The sequence below is a fragment of the Theropithecus gelada genome, unplaced genomic scaffold, assembly GCF_003255815.1.
Source record: "Theropithecus gelada isolate Dixy unplaced genomic scaffold, Tgel_1.0 HiC_scaffold_15909, whole genome shotgun sequence".
Taxonomy (NCBI): domain Eukaryota; kingdom Metazoa; phylum Chordata; class Mammalia; order Primates; family Cercopithecidae; genus Theropithecus; species Theropithecus gelada.
Genome location: NW_020257668.1, coordinates 158352 through 169189, shown reverse-complemented (window position 1 = coordinate 169189; position 10838 = coordinate 158352).

Below are 10838 nucleotides of genomic sequence, written 5' to 3'. Positions count from 1 at the left end.
CAAAACACTTGTTATTACTATCAAATCATTTTGAAGACAGAAACTAGGCAAGCTTGTGACAGTGCTGAGAATACACTGTGGTATAAAATCAGGATGATGCTGTATATTAATTCTCCTATCCAATGCAGTGTGGCTTCCATTGCCTAGAGGACAAAGTCTAGATCCTTCACCTGGTATCAAACTACATAACCTACCTAATTTTCTGATACATACTGAAGGTGCCAGTTATTAAGCCTTTCACTCTCCATTCCAAACCCACCCTTCTACACACTCAGCTTTGTGATGCTGAGGCTGGGATTCTGCAAATAGCATTTCTGTATTACCAGCATTTCCCTGTTAAGTTCAGCAAATAGGAAACAACAGATGGGGACTTCAAAACTAGAGAAGGAAGAAAGGAATTACTTTCTCCGTTTTGTTTCCTGTATGCTTCCTGTTTACTTCCTATTTGCTTCCTGTCCCTAAGAGCATCACCCTAGCAATGCTACTTTGCCCCAGAAATGGCAATTTTTTTTCATAAAATCAGCTGAGTTTTGATTGCAATTTTTCCACCACTTACAGAACCAGCCTCACAATGGGTCTCTCAGAGATACCAGCATCAACGACCTTGCTCATCCCCTCCTCAGATATCTGAGTCTCAGCCCCACAGGCGTCTTCCCCAGACTTCTAGGTTTTAATAATTCTAGTCTCTTTCAATTTTTTATCTAATCCTAATTCCTACAGTTACTATCTCTGTACTATGTTATCGCTCTTTTTTTTTTTTTCTTTTTTTGGGAGAGAAACATAACAACTTTATGCCTAGTTAAAAATCTTTAGAGTTCAGACAGATACACTGAAGGAGTAGCCATGTTTAATCTGCTCTACACTTTATGTTTTTGTACACTTTCCTGGAATACTGTCACTGTTCTTTGGAGATATGCTTAAATATTCTCCAATAGCCATCTCAAATATTATCTCTTCTGTAATGCTTTTCTTGACCTCCTTCATCGGAATCACTTCCTTATGATTAGTACATTTTCAGTTGGTGCATCCTGCTCTATGTCACTTAATATTATAATTATTTATTTACATATTATTATGTTCTCCTAGACTATCAGCTCCACAGAAGCATGACCTATGCCTTATTCACTTCTGTATCCATTGTATTTAGCACATTCTCTAGCACATAATAAGATTATCATAAATGCTCATTTATTTGTTTTGTGCTAATGAACTACAAGATTCTTGGAGCAGATTTAGAGATGGCCTTTAGTTTCAGTGTATCGGCCTTTTGCTCATGTTGCGTGATGTAATGAAGGGCAGTTAGAAAGATGCCAACTCAAGGGGAATCCCCCCGCTAGCCAGCCAACTTAATCTCAAATTCCATTTTTAGAAAGTACATGCAACAGTACCTGATATATAATAAGCAGGAAATAAAAGTTAGCTATGATTTTTTTTTTTTTTTTTTGAGACGGAGTCTTGCTGTGTTGCCAAGCTGGAGTACAGTGGCACAATCTCGGCTCACTGTAACCTCCACCTCCCGGGTTCAAGCGATTCTCCTGCCTCAGCCTCCTGAGTAGCTGGGACTATAGGTACACACCAGCACACTTGGCTAATTTTTGTATTTTTAGTGGAGATGAGATTTCACCATGTTGGCCAGGATGGTCTCGATCTCTTGACGTCATTGACTGCCTGCCTCAGCCTCCCAAAGTGCTGGGATTACAGGCGTGAGTCACCGTGCCCAGTCAGCTATGACTTTTTTTTAAATTTCTATTGCTCAGTAACTAACAATAGCCCTCTATTTACCCCTGACTGAAACATAAAGTCCTCAGTGGGATAGTCAAGATTCTTAAAAATATAGCCCAAATTATTTTCTCTCCCACTGATTCATATTTTGAGCCTCCAACCAGGAGTTGGGCAACTAAAGCCCACTCTTCAGGGCAGGCTACATTGCCCCTATTTTTATAAATAAAGTTTCATTAGAATACATCCACGCTCACTCATTTATGTGAGTTAGCTTCAAACGTACCCTTCTATACAACTGTCTGTATTTACAACTAATAAGTATACTATTATTTATATACACGGTCTATGACTGTTTTCATGCTACACAAGCAGAGCTTAGTAGTTATGACAGAGATCATATGCTCCACAAATTCCAAAATATTTGCTATCTGGACCTTTATAAAAAATGTTTGTTGACCCCTGTTTTAGACTATTGCCAAACCAAAGTTACAACCTAATTGCCCACATAAGATTCACACCACTTTTGCCATTCCTAATGTTCCCCCATTTTTGCCTATCATATCCTGTTAGTCCTTGAAATATCTCTGACCTGTCCAACTAAAAGGCATGATTCTCTCCTTTCAACTCTAGTTTGATTTTTTATTGCTCTTATAGCATTTATACTTTACTTTGAATTGTTATTTTATATATAGACTCCTTATATCCCCCCTAACTGATTATAGATTATTAGAGGTTATGCTGTAGAATTTATGTATTTTTCTATCTGTTACAGGCCTGGAAACAAAATAAATATTTTGTTAATAAAAAATATTTTATATAAATATTATTATTACAAATAAAATAACAAATTTAAATATTTGACAAATTGAGTCAAATAGAACTAAATTGTATACCAGCAGTTTGCCTGTGCTCCTCTCTCAACAGCCTGAGATCCCCACATACCACATCACAGGCTAGTTAGTAGATCAACACAGTGGTTAGTTTCTTCCTTTGAACTTAATAACACTGCTCAATCAAAAAAGATAATTCTTGATTTGATGGTGGCTAAAAAGTTGTCAAGTTACCTAAAATAATAAACCAAATCATATTTAAAACTGTATTCAGGGGTTTGTGAGAGACTGGCTGCTTTTGAGATTAATGGGTAAGGTACTATAAGCCTTAGGATCTGAATGTGGCTTTAGCCAGAGTTTTGAGCTAATGAAGCTGTTAGGTGATTCATCTTAAATTTCCTACAAAGTCATTAGCCACAGAATTATTTTCCAAAAATTGTTCTGATGGTTATTATCAAACAAATAGAAGGAGACTGAAATTAGAGCAAGTTCAGCCTTTTATAATTAGACACTATCTGGTCTTTGTTATTATACTCTTAATTGTTTTTACATATAAGATAAATTATGAAACTCTAAAGGTATGTAATGTGATATGCTTGATTACATAAATACAGTGGAATTATATATGCTGGAAACACGAGTACAGAAGTGATGCATTATTTTGTCTTAACAAAATGATAATTAATCGATGATATTCACTCTGCTTAACTTACCTTCCTCACTCAAAAACCTTTTTTAAAAAAAATCCTAAAACAGTAGACTCCTCTAGAAATGCTTCTTAATTAACCAAAGACCTCCATTTAAGAAAGCAAAACTTCTCTTCATATTAATTTCACTGGCTCCAGTAACATTTCTTTTCAAGTTATGTATTAATGAATCATAGTCAAGACATCTGGTCTATGACTCCCATCTAATCAAAGAAGCCCGAGGTTCAAAGCGTAGTCTTCTAAAATGAATACATGTGAAAAGACTGGCTTAACTCGGAATGCTTTTTTTCTCTTTATTTTATGATATCCTAATACTTTGAGTCATATTAATCATATCATAGGCCCATCAATATTACTTGCACTGTTATTTTAACTTGGCAGATTATCTCACCCAACAGCAATGATTGAGCATCTACATGAAAAATAAGAAGGTTTCAAAAGCCCTGGGTTTCATTCTATTCTTCATATATGTAATGCCAGTTATCTATAAAAATAAGTTACTAGTCAAAAGGAAACACACCTAGCTATCAAATTCACAAGATATAGAATATAGCAACCTGATCATCTAAACATGGACTATGACTCTTCAAGCAAAACAGTGTTATATACAATAATTATAGATAGCTAATTTACATGAAAAATGGAAAATGAAACCTTGGAATAGCAACAATACTTTGGTCTGACCTCTACAGCAGCTCTACATGAGTAAATACACAGATTTATATTTGAAAAGATGCAAGAAAGGTCCTTCAAATAACAACTTACTTTATCAGAATGTCAGTGTTATTGACTCAGTATAATTTTGATATTTTAATGTTTTAATAGAAGCATGCCACATACTCATAGAGTGATAACACTGTAAAAGACTTTAGATATCAAATAAACTAGGGCTCTCCAGTTTGAGGAAATGGATCAGGAAAATGAAGCCCAAAGAGCTGCAGTGCCTTCTTCAAAAATTTCACAGCAAATTCGCAATAGTGGAGTATATGTATTATCATGCACATCTCCTTAGAATTTATTACCTAGTCCTCTAAGTTGGGTTAGTTATTTGAGGACACAAATACCACATATCCACTGTGCATGCACTGTGTGATGCTAAAGCAAATCCATCATCCTCAAAGAAGATAATATAATCAGATAGAATTAGTAGTAGAAGAAAGAAAATAAAGACAAAATTGGCCAGAGGTATGGAACAAGCAAGAGCAATCCTACAATCAACAGCCTCTGGGCTTCTCTGCCCATGAGCAGAGGCTCAAGTCCCCCTTCCAGTTGACTGACCCCTGAAGGTATTATTTATTTGCCCATTCAAAACAGCAAATTATTGATCTTTCCCACCAAGAATAAATAAATATTTATGTATGTTTACATTCCTGTGCAATGTATCTACTATGAGATGAGACATAATTTCTCAGGATCTCATCCTTAATTATTTGAAAGTTTTCATCAAAATTGCACAGCTCTTATTGATGGTGGCCAAGAGAAAGACAAAAAGGAGGAGGAATACAAGAAAACATTTGACCTAAATAGGAGGTATTAGGAACAGTTTGGGCAAATTTCTTGATATAAATTTCACAATGTATTTTTATCTATGTTTTGTTTTCATCTTGCTAAATATTGATCTTAATAATAATATCATTTACTCAGTTATTTCATTTAATTTTTTGCTTCTTCCTAATATATTCCACATTACTGCATATATTTTTAAAAATATACATATGAGAGATAATGCCACTGCACTAGAACATTGTCATAATAGTTTCCTGTTGCTAGATAAATGGCAAGGTAAAGCTAGATATTTATTGAAATTAAATATCAAGATAAATTGAGAAACATTGATCGTAAGAAAATGTTCTAATACAGTGGCTTAATTTCTATTGCACCAAATGATGCATGTTGATATAATAATTTTTCTTTAATAGATCTTTGTGTAGTAGAGTTAAAGTAGCTTACAGTACAATAGAAGAACTATATTCTGATCATTGAAGAGAACCGAACTTGGTATAATACGCAGCCAATCCAACAGCTGTTTACAGATAATAAGCCTATTTCCTGCTCCACCAAATTATGTATACCAAATAATTTCTCACTAGCAGAGGCTAGTTGTATTCCAACTGTAAATAAAGGTTGACTGTTGAACAATTTGGCTTGATATTTTTCCTTCTAAAGATTTCTGTACTGCATTTTAGAAATATCTTGGCATATGTATGTATACATACACACACACATACATATATAATTTAACAAAGAGATGGCCAAACTATTTTGCTTATCCTTACAAATAAATGTGCCAGAACAAGTGTGTAGAAACAAAAGTGTAGTCCAGATTTTGAAAATGCAATGTATTGACCTTTCAAAAATTGGCTCCAAAAATACACATTTGTTATTTTGCAAACACATCCAAATTTCAGTGATTACGGCTTAGTGCGGAAATTCTGTTCTAGAAGGTTCAACTTAGCATGGTGGGCCATTTGAGTTCGCCAAAGTGAAACCACGAGGGAGATCCAAAAACAAGAGCCTTCCTTAGAACTGAGAAAAAGTATGATTCACTGAAAGGAATTCCTTAGCGTATTGGAACTATGAGGAAGACAGAGAAAGGTCATTTTACTGGGGACCAGTTTTGTTTAAAGAGAAAAAGAAGAAACTAAACCAAACTAATTACCCAAGCTTCTTCAGTATTCATAAGTCTAGAAATACACTTTGAAGTTTTATATTACATATATTTAAAGCAATTTCTCTCAAACTTCCAAGTTCTGAAAGTCAAAGACAGTAAAAGGAACAGAGTTCAGCTGAAGAAATACATCATGTTACTGAAGAGTACAAAGATAATGGAGAGTTTGAAAATGTGTATAAAAGAAGTTTCACTTAACTTTCCTAGTCATAGGGAGGAAAGTAATAAACTGAAAGGCAGAGGTGGTGTAATTGTGTGTGTGCATGTACACATGCATGCACAGTATGAAAGAGAGAGAAAGAGATATATTTTTTGATAAAAATTTTAAGTTGTATAGATTTTACATCCCTAACCTTTGGTCCATAATAATGAGTGCTGGGATGAATATATCCTTCAGTGACTTTTAGATGTATGTATGTGTGTGTGCATGTAACATGTGTGTATTCGTGTGTATATTGTAAATCTATACCATATTCACTGCCAAAAGAACATATTTAAGAAGTCATACAACATCAGCTAACATTTTCTCTGATTTTAAATGGAGTTAGATTTCCAATTGCAACCAGGTATCTTGTATAATGCTTTAAAGTAATACAGATGAAGGCAGCTAATATATTAACTAGCTGAAAGAGTTGTTAAATCACCTTGGGAAAGTTATTTGATCTTTTTAATTATTCATTTTTATAGCTGGATAATAAGGGGTGGATAATAACAGTAACTATTTTGTAGGACTGCTATAAGAATGAATAAAATTATTTATGAAAAGTACCTGGCACAATTTCGGTTTCAGCCTACAATAATCACTTGGTTAATGTCTATTTCCTTTAATATGCAGCACTATATTGAAGAACTCAGAAATGGCCAGTAATTGGGAAGAAACAGCAACCTTGGGATAGTACCTGAAGTATTTCAAGAAGAAATCTGTTAGACAATGAGGATGCAAGAAGGTGTCATCTAGCTCACTCAATACCATACCAGAAGGGTAGATGTTAGTCTCTTCCAATTTGCTTGGGAGGTAAAAGACTGTGTGTCTTGCCTGCCCGGCTGTTGGTCCCAGACTCTGGGACCTGCCGTGTAATTAAACATGGTTGTCAATCTCATAATTTTGTATAGTGGGCTAGTTGCAGTGGCTCATGTCTGTAATTCCAGTACTTTTGGGGGCCCTCAGTGGGAGGATTGCTTGAGCCCAGGAGTTCAGGACCAGCCTGGGCAACATGGCAAGACCCCATCTCTACAAGAAATAAAAAATTAGCCAGGTATGATGGTGTGACCTGTAGGCCCAGCAACTTGTGAGGTTAAGGTGGGAGGATCACTTCAGCCTGGGAGGTCAAGGTTGCAGTGAGCTGTAATCACACCACTGCACTCCAGCCTAGGTGACAGAGAGAGACCTTGTCCCAAAAATAAATAAATAAATTCAATAAAATAACTGTACAGTGACAATAAAGCTCTAACATACTTACTTATTTTTCTGTCTTTCCTTCCCATTTAGATTGAAACAGAAAGGAGAATATTTTTAAAATAAGCTTTTCCAGACCAGGCAAGGTGGCTCATGACTATAATCACAGCACTTTGGGAGGCCGAGGCAAGCAGATCTTTTCTAAATAAACCAAAACAATGAAAAGCAAACTTTTCCTCTAGGTTTCTGTGTTTTTCATCTTTTGTCATAGGCTGCTGAGAAGAAAAGTTTTGCTGTTGTTGTTGGTTTTTTTTTTTTTTCTTTTTCATGTTTTTGTGGGAATATTGAGTAATAAGGGAGAAGTTGCATCATCTTCATGCCTGCCAGGCTAGGTCTACACAGCCTACAAATCATAATGTATTATTTTAATTACGCTTTTGAAAGGGGGCTGTCAGAGAGCAAATCATTCTAAGTTCTTCCTACATAAGAATTCATAAGTTACCCTAGATACTGAATATACTCACATATCTGAATCCAAGGACCTAAGCATTTAGATGAAAAGTAAAAGGGTTAATTATTTATACATAAAGACAATTGATTGTATTTTTAGCTTGTGCTCTAGATATTCAAGAAACATTGTGATTACAAACAAAAAATAAAAATAAGACAACAGGTACATGAGTGTGCTTGAACCCTGAATCAAATTGATATGGTACCCTTTGAACATTTACCTAAAGTGTGGCTGTCAGCCTTAGTTAATATTAGAAACACCAGGAAACTTTTTCTACATTTGAAAACCATGTCCAATGGGATCTTCGTAGAGTTGGTCTTCATTTTAGACATCCAGCAATTACAACAAATAGGTGGAAGCTCACATTTGTACCAACCAGTCTCTAGCGGCTTGTGTATAAAGAATGGTGATCTGGTAACAACAAAAAAGGCTTGATAAAGCCATAGCTGTCTGTTTTAGTTTTGCTCCTGTGTTGCAATTCTGATAATTGTATGTTGAGAACAGAAGGGCAATGAATATTATAATGAAAGCTATCCATTGGCAAATAGGTCTCACACCTGCCATACAGATCAACCCTGTTCTGTATTAAGATCACTCCATTTATCATAGTTAGTACACAAAGGTTATGATGTGAATTTCATACTGTGTTACATAAAGTTTGATGTTCAGGAGGGTTATCATTGTAAATATTCTCACTTAATGGTTTTCTGTTTCTGGTTTGCCCTTACCACAATAAATAGTCATTATTACAACTATACTGTTTTAATTGATCACAGAGATTTATATCTTTAATGGATAATACTTCAACTTTACTGGTTTTGAGCTAGCCTGTGGATATTATGAAATACAGTGCAGATATGAATATCTAGTTTAGTAATCAATGTGAGCAATATAATAAATAAGTCAAGTTTTATTGTTTTCCTTTAAATTACTCATCATTTTTTCTTAAGTGTTCCAAATGCTGTAATAGCAATGGGCAGAATTTAAATCTCATACTAAGTTAGACCTCTCACAAGCCTGATATCAATTTATTTTTAAAGCCCAGTTCTCTCTATTGCCTTTGTGAGGGCATACATCTTATGGTAGATTTGTTGCCAAAATGGCTCTGATTCTCCTTCCATCAGGAGGTGAAGTCTGTTTTTCCATCCCTTGAGTCTGGGCTGGACTACGACTTGCTCTAGTGAACACAATGTGACAGAAGAGTGGTGCAAGTTCTGAGCCTGCACTTTTAAGAGGCCTTGCATGTATCTGTTCTCTTCCTTTCTAGGAAGCCAGCTGCTGCCAGAAACAAAGCCTGGACAAGTCAGCTGGAGGATGTAAGACCATGTGGAAAAAAAATCAGCTGTCCTATCCTAGAGCAGCCTTCAGCCTTCAGCCAGCTGACTTGCATCTAACTACAGATGCACAGAAGAGTCCAGCAAGATTCAATTCATGAAATCTAGCTAAGACCAAAGAGCCACCCAGCATACATGCATATTCACAACATAAATAAATGCTTATTTTTAAAGCCACTTGATTGTTGTTAATTGCTACACAGTAATGTGGCAATCAACTACTGATACATAGGCCATCTGATTTGGAAATATACAAAATATGAAACAAAGGCTTTTCCAAGGACAAAGTACAATGTCTACTCGTGTACAGTTTCCATACATTTCCTGACTCTCCAGAAAGAGGTGTGTTTAGTGTGGTCATTCTCAATCATACACTTCCAAAATTATAAACAAAGCTAAATTACATGTGAATTATAGTGCCCTATAGGGATATAGTCATAATAGCTAAGGCCAGTCATGAAAAAAAAGACAGTTGGCTTGACATATAAGGTAGTCTCCACTACATTTCAGGCCAGCTGAAAAAGCAGTGTTGTTTTTATCACACTGCACTTTTACATATGTACTGTATTACAAATTTCACTGTTTATATTTCCTTCATCTAAGTGGTAACACCCAAGCATCTTCAAAGAATAAAGTAGATCGCTTAGTTCCTGATACCACATTTTGTTACTAGAACACTCTGACCCTGATATTCTGAACTGTTTCATAGCCCACCAAATACAACTGTCAGTTAAAATGGTTTGAGGATGGGACAAAAGGGTTGATTATCTAAGAAACCTGAAATAGATACTATTGAATTCATTTTGCCATTTGTCCAGAGCATGTGATTCCTAAACCTAACCACTGAGCTGTGGCACGAACTTAATTAAAACCCTATAAAATGCTAGTTATGGAAGGAAAAAGAAATGATTATTTCAGATTTTTGGATGGAACAGGATTTCCCCAAATGACTTTCTCCTTTGGAGCTATTTGCTCAACTCATCATGTTTGAGTATATACAAAGGATCTGTCTTGCAAAATGATGAATGCTAGAAGACATTTTTAAGAGAAATTTATCAGTAGTTCATTTCAGAAAGAATTCTTACTGCAATCAGCCTCACTGGATTTTCATCTAACAACTGTGAAGCTCTTATGTGTGATTACAGCAGGTTTAGAGCACCACTATGTGGTCTATTGGTGAGTATGTGAAAATGTGTATGTATTTTTGTGTAGGTGTGTGTGTGTATATATATATATGCCACACACATTAAAAAACAACAGAAAATGTGTTGTTTCTCTTATTTTTTTTAAAAAAAGATTATTTGTTCACAAGACTATGAAATGCAAATCACTCTTAAAAAGAGTAAATGAAACCTTTGCATTTAATTGCGCAAAAACAAAAATAATTTGGTAGCTAATTTTAACAAATGGAAAAACACCCAGGCCATTTTTTCCAAGGGATTCGATCTTAATGCATTTTGCTATTGTGTTTCATCTGCATGTGGTACATTACATTTAATGGAAATCACACAGTCCAATTATCTCTCCTAGGGGAAGAGGAGAAAGGAAAAAGGCGGTAGGGGAATCTATTGTAAGCATAGGGAGATGCCTTTGGCAACTTAACAGGGGAAGAACAGACAGACTCTGCTTTTCAGCCATTCAGATAAATCCCTCACACTTGGTGACTCTCC